Consider the following 7,457-nt stretch of genomic DNA (forward strand, 5'->3'; position numbering starts at 1 on the left):
TCAAATAACTTATATTTAATTGGTATCTTTTTATAAATTTGTTTAGTACATGATATGTTTGGCTCTTCAATAGTTAGAAAATTGTGTTATCTTTATAAATCTCAATCTCTAAGTCCACTAAATTTAATTCTTGAGCTAATTAATCATCAAGTACCTAGAAGTCAAATATTTCAATATTTATGTAGTGAAAAAGGATCATAATAATAATAATTATTTTTTAGCTAGAACTTACAAAATAAATATAGAGCATGATTAATATTATGCAACTTTCTTATAAAATCATAAAAATATATAAGTTATATCTATTCCTCAAATTGAGGTTATAATAAATCTTCACAAAATCATTGAATCTTTAATGTTTTAGATGATTTTTTTCTATTCGAATAAATTTACTTTAAGACACTTCAGTTCCTTGCATATTCAAGCAAAGAAGATGTTTAGGTATGACTAAATATAGCTAATTATAGTTCAAGACCCAAAGAGTAGGATCTTTGGAGAGTGTATGTAGGTCGTTTTGACCGAACCACTATTAAAATCTAGTTTGTATTTTCTTTACTTTTATGTAATTATTTTCATGCACTTTTGCTTACTTTGACTATCTTTATGAAAGCTCGTCGATGTAAATCTCTGGTTGAAATCTTACTTAAATTAAAAAAAAAAAATAGATTTTTCTTAAAGTTTAAAAATAAAAAAGTATTTGCTTTATATTTATGTTTTGAAATACTTTATTTTCTTAATCTTCCACATATTACTCTAGTGTCATGTAAAATATTTTTAAAATACCAATTCACCATCTCTATTTGTGTGCCGTAAGCACTTTCAATTGGTATCTGAGCAAGATTCTTACTATGTTTGGTTTTAACACATTGAGTAGATCCATATGGCACACTTTATAAATAAAAATACCTTCGAAGGGTATTGTATTACCTAGATGCTACTTTTTTATAATATTTCTTTTGGTTTAAGGAAGATTTGAATGTCTAATTTTTTAAAATCTATTGATTTTTGTATGTGACACATGATTAAAATTGTTTATTCTTTATGTTTTAAAATTATAAATGGTGTTAAAGTAAAAAATACATTTTTCTGAATGGAGCATAGATGATCGTGATCTTGCTCAAATGAATGCTAAATATCTTAACTACTTTTTTCATGCTTTAAAATATGAAGATTACATGTGAGTGTCTACTTGTACTAGTAGTAAAGAAATTTTAGATAGAATTTTCATAATTTATGAAGGAACTAGTGAATCAAAACAACCCCATATGGATTAACTCTTGCATGAATATGAATAATTTTGCATGAAACCCAGTGAATGTATTTTTAACATGTATACTATATTTACCAAAATAATTACATCACTCCATGCTTTAGGTAGAGACATCTCTAATGCTAAAAATGTCAATAAAATTTATGTTTTTTACCTTAATCTTGGGATACTAAGGGTACTACAATTTTTTAGTATAAATATTTAAATTCTTATTCTATTAACAACCTACTTTTTTTTTATTTCTATGTGAAAAAGCTCTATCAAAGAAATGCAGATATAGGTGAAAGGAAGAAGGAGACAACAATATCATTTAAAGCTGATGATATTAAAAGTAGTTATTTTAGCACCAATAGAAATGAAAATATTATTTTGATGACCAAATAATTTAAGAAATTTTTGAAACATAAGTAGAAGCACCATAATGACAAAAATCGAGGTAAAAGTTTAATGTTGAATAAGATTTCTACTAATATTTATTATGAATGTAAAAAAAGCCTAGAACATATTTGATCAGATTGCCCGAACGTAAAGAATCACCCGAGTGAATGGAAATGCATCAATAAGAAGGGAAAATAGAGAACACAAAAAGCTTTTTGGTAAACTCATATTCAGAATTATCAGAGACAGAAGCTAAAAGAAGGTAACCAATTAATGTTTTATGGCCAACAATAGCACTGGTGACTCCGATAATGATCAAATATGTGATCTCACTTATGATGAATTACTTTTCTTTCAGAATAATTACATGATAGCTATAGAAAATTGAAAAAGAAGCATTCATGCTTTAAAATAGAACATTCTACATTGCAAGAAGAACATACCAATCTCATTAATAATTATACAAAATAAAAAACCAATTATGTTACATTAGAAAAGAAGCATCAATTCTTAAATAAAGAGCATTTTGAATTAGATGACGCATTTAATGAGTTCAAAAAAGATGCATTGCATTTAGAAGAAGATGAAAATACATTGAAAGTAAAGATAGGCATATATAAAAGTGCTAATGAAATTTTAATAAAAAATTACAACACTTAAAAAAATTATTTCAGGACCTAAAACCAATATTGAGCTACACATTAGAATACAATATGCACCACCATCCTTTGGAAGGAGACATCACTCTTCATATAGATTATAATTGAATGGAATGCACTTCTTCGACTAGAGTAGCTAGAAGGCCTTTAAGAGCATCGTCTCCAAGCTCAGTAGGGTCTATAGTTGTATAAAGCTTAAATGGTTCAAGCCCTCGAAAGGTCAATGTGACTTAGAACCTTCAAAGTAGGAGATTTAGTCTTGGTTCTTAGGAGGCCTATCTTAGCTCACCTAAGATTAGTGGGAAGTTTGAACCGACATGGGAAGGACCCTAGACAGTCTATGAAGGGGCTCGTATTAGCTAGTTATTTGTAAAGAAAATCACCCAATGTTACTTGTCAATGGGTGTTTCCTTAAGAAATACTAAGCTTGATGTAACTCAAATTTTCAATTAATAAAATGACTTCGAGTTCAGAATTAAATTTTCTTAATTTTGTTCAATTCAAATGACCATCATTAAAATCAATCCATTGTTGAAACTTGTTAAGTATGAATTAGGTTGTTAGACCTAAGCTTATGTCCCAGCGGCTAACTAAGAGGGGGGGGATGAATTGTTATTTTAAAAATTCCTCTTATTTTAAACTAATTAAAACTTTAATGAATTTTTGAAAATAATTTTTCAACCACAGATCAACAGAAATAGTAAAGTAAAAAAGCAACGGAAAATAAAAGACACAAGATTTATAGTGGTTCAGTCAAACATGACCTACATCCACTCCATGAAGTCTCTCACTTCAGGTATTGCACTATTACCACTTAGTGTCTCTCCTTTTGTCCCCATAGCAAGGCGGAGAAGCCTTCACAAAAACTCTCTTCCACCACTGCCCGGTGCAGCAGAGAACCATTATCCTTTTACACCCTCCAAGTATAGGCTGAGTACCTCCCGCTGTTCTCACTCTCCAAGTGTAGGCAGAGAATCTCCCACTGTTCACACTCTCCAAGTGTAGCCAGAGAGCCTTCTGATGTTCACACTCTCCAAGTGTAGGTAGAGAATCTTTCGCTGTTCACACTCTCCAAGTGTAGGTAGAGAATCTTCATCCTTTCACGCTTCTCCAAGTGTTGGCAGAGAACTAGATCTTCTTGAAAGATCTTCTCACGATAAATCTAGAAGGACAAAAGAAAAGAGTGAAGTAATCATAATTCACAAATAAAGATTCTTACCTTTGAGTACCAAGTGAACCATTCACGCTCCAGTAGTAAGAACTCTCCTTCAAACACTCTCTTTGACTTTCTCCTTCAATCTCCATTCAGTTTGCATGAAGAACAATGGAAAAAAAGATTGCATGACAGTCTAAAGTGGATCTTTTATATAAAAGACACAAAAAACCATCCAAAAACTATAATTATTCAAATATGTTCGTACTCGATCGTCCAGTACGATCGAATTTTATACGTACGAACAATGTAAAACTATTGCATACAAACTCAATGTGAATTGGTACGAAATAACTTCATACCCAATCATCGTCCCATACGAACATAGTTCATTATGTACGAATATTTATTTCCAAGCTTCGTTGGAACGAAACTTTAGGACGATCCATATGTTTAAGGAACAGAGGACATCATCCTAGGATGAATATATAAGATCGTCTGGACGATTAGTTCAAAGCATGAGTCAAGAGAACATCGTTCTGGGACGAATAGGGTAAAATCATCTGGATGATTAGTTCAAAACATGAGTCCAGAGAACATCGTCCTGGGATGAATAAACAAGATCGTCTGGACGATTAGTGCAAAGCATGGGTACAGAGAACATCATCCTAGGATGAATATGGTAAAATTATCTGGACGATTAGTACAAAGCATGAGTCCAGAGAACATCATCCTGGGACGAATGAACAAGATCGTCTGGACGATTAGTGCAAGCATGGGTCCAGAGAACATCATCCTGGGATGAATAGAGTAAAATCTTTTGGATGATTAGGACTTAAAAAAAATTTTGCCCGTTCTGTTCGTTCCATCTCTCTTTGGAGAGTATAACTGACCTGATCGTCCTATACGAACATAGTTTGTCCTATACGATTAGTATTTTAAAATTTTTATTTTTAAAGATCTCCCTAGTGTATGTGTGCTAAGTTACTCAATTACAATCACACTCTCTCTGACTAAAAAATAAATAAAATACAGACTCCAAGTTATAAAATATTACAATCAGATCTTGATTTGAAGTCTTCAATAATCTGGAGTATGATTTTCCTGAAATATTAGTACACACAAGAGCCAAAAACACTTCTTCAAAAATGTGTTAGGAGAAATTAATAATCAATAAAATAATTTTTGGAATCATCAAAATAACAAGTTGCAAAAATATAAAACATGCAAAAGCTAAGTAGCAACTCTCTCAACAATCTCCCCCTTTTTGATGATGGCAAAATTATTATTATTTGTAAATTCTAAGTATCTCCTAAACTCCCCCTGAATTAATAAGCATGTGAGAATAAGGGGCATTTAAACATAACAAAAAAATATATTTTTGTTTTAGTTTTAAAAATTTTTAACACACAGTCACTTGAATACAAAGCACAAAGCACTTGAACACCAAGCAAAATAAACTTGAACACAAAGCACAAAGCACTTGAACACCAAGCAAAATAAACACAAAAAAAACTCAGAGACGACAATTACAAAAAGACATAGAGACGACAGTTACGAACAAATAAAATAAATGCAATGATAGTTACGAACAATATTTATCCACCTTTTTGACAACAGCAAAAAGAGAAGAAGAAAATGAACAAATACAGAAATGTAAGAAGTCATATGAAGAGCCTTTAATAATTTATCATGTAAATAGGTTGAGTTACATTTGCAAATAAAATTAAATAGCATTAGAGAAATAGAAAGTTTCATATGATTTAAGTAGAGATATAACATAGACAAGAAAAGAAATATCAAAAACATGAATCAATTTAGACAATAAGATAAGCAAAATTATTGCAAAGTAGAATTTAAAATTTGTATATTTCAAATTTCAATACTAAATAAAATTGAACATAAGATTAATTTGAATTTAATGATTGAAAGATTGAGGAAAGAATTTATACTTGTGGTGCTTTGCACATCTTTTCAATATTTATGACACATTTTGTGCATCTTTTTACTTGTGTGCTTATTTTGTGTCTCTTTTTCAAATTGCAAACTATTGCACATTCTTTTGATTGTTTGTACATTTATACATTTTCAAGTATATTCTTGATCTTTTTAAAATCAATAATCTAAAATCTTAAATTTCTCTAAGTACAATAATATTTATATTGATAAGAGAAATATAAAATAAGAAAATATCATAATTGCAATAATAATATAAAAATTATAGTAGTCTAATAAGAGATATGAGATTAACATTCTTAACTAGATCAAGTTATAATCACAACTTAAAATTTTTGAAAAATTAGATTTTCTAATGAATTCAATTTTGTATTGTAATTCAAAATATAGTACTTATAAGATCAAATATTTTAAGGATGATCATATATGCTAACACACATTTCTAAAAAAATTTTAAAAGCAATACAAGATAACTTTTATTGATATCATGATAAAGGATATTACATCGGTCATGAATGATATCAATACAACGACAATTATTGACATAAAAAAATGAAAACTGATACATCACAGAACATAACAAAAACAACTACAACACATAACATGCCATCACATCAAGTCATCACAGATAGAGAGAAAAATATCAGGACTATAGACATCACTCAGAAGGTCCCTAATCTGGAGGAGGAGGGTTGAAAATATTATAATAGCTATTCATCATAGCTATATTTGTGTTGGTCGATTCAAACAGACCTCTAACCCAACCCATATCCTACTGATATTGATAGTCCTGTTGTTGAAGATGAGTTTTAATCTAATCAAAACATTGATCAAAATGACTCTCAAGACGATCAAAATGTTGGACCAAATCCTAAAAATTTTGTTTACCAGCAGTTACAGGTGGAGGTCCTCTTCTTTCCTCCTCTGAGTCACTACTAATAAATTGATCATCTTTATTAAAGATGGCTCGAAATGATCCATCATTATAGTAGACTAGCTCCTCTAGATTTTGAACATGATGAACTAGTTCATACTTTTTTTCCAAAATGTAAAACACAAGATATCCTAATGTAATATTCTTCTTTCTCTTGTGTGAAACATGATCAATCTCAGAAAGTCCATACATGTAGTCAATGATCAGTTGGGCTTCATATATTAGTTGGCTAGTCATAATCAGATAAGTTACTGTAGAAAGAAGAGGTGTGATATTTACTCGATCACCAGCTTTAGGAATAATGGAAGTGCGAAGAACATGCTGAATGATTTGGGCATTACGATTCAGAGTGGCTACCTTAGGCATATGACCTACTCCTCTACATCCTCTAATGACTTGATTTATTACTATCCAGTCAAAGTTGGTGGAAGAGGTCAAAGTGTGAGTTCTAATCCCTTGAGTCCTTAAATTCAAAAATATCCCTAAATCTTCTTTTGTAATATCTACTTTCTTCTTAAAAACATACGACCTAATCACATTTTGGTCATAGTTTAAAAGACATATTTGCAAGGAAGTAGTGGAAAGTCTCGTTGATATAGAGGTGGATTAGAGTCAGAATAAGAGCAAACTGGGAAGAAGCAAAAAAATCCATTACCTTGAAAGTGAGTTGTTCTTGGAGAAGGACTCTAGAGGGGGTGATTTTGGCGAATGCAAACCTAAGAAAAGACTCCTCATTTTCTTTGGAAAGAAAGTTTTCTCCTGATTTTCTAGAGTGGGGCCCCTTAGCAAGTACCTTTTGCTTGTCTCTTTTGCTTGAACTAGCCATGGAGAAGATCAAGGAGATTTAGAAGATTAAAAGGGTTTTTGAGGTGATGAAATTTGAGTTCAAAACCTTTCAATTTAAAGAGAAAACAAACTTTCGTACGAACGAAAATAATTTTGTCTCGTGCGATTTTGGGTTCATACGTACGAAACTTATTTCGTATGGACGAATGAATGGGTCCAAAAAAGAAATGAATTTTCGTAAATATGCAAGTTACGAGGCATCCTTTTGAACAGATTTTTGACCATATGATCGTATAGAAGAACATGTGTTCGTTCGAGACG

Source organism: Dendrobium catenatum, unplaced genomic scaffold, assembly GCF_001605985.2.
Source record: "Dendrobium catenatum unplaced genomic scaffold, ASM160598v2 fragScaff_scaffold_1220, whole genome shotgun sequence".
Lineage (NCBI taxonomy): Eukaryota > Viridiplantae > Streptophyta > Magnoliopsida > Asparagales > Orchidaceae > Dendrobium > Dendrobium catenatum.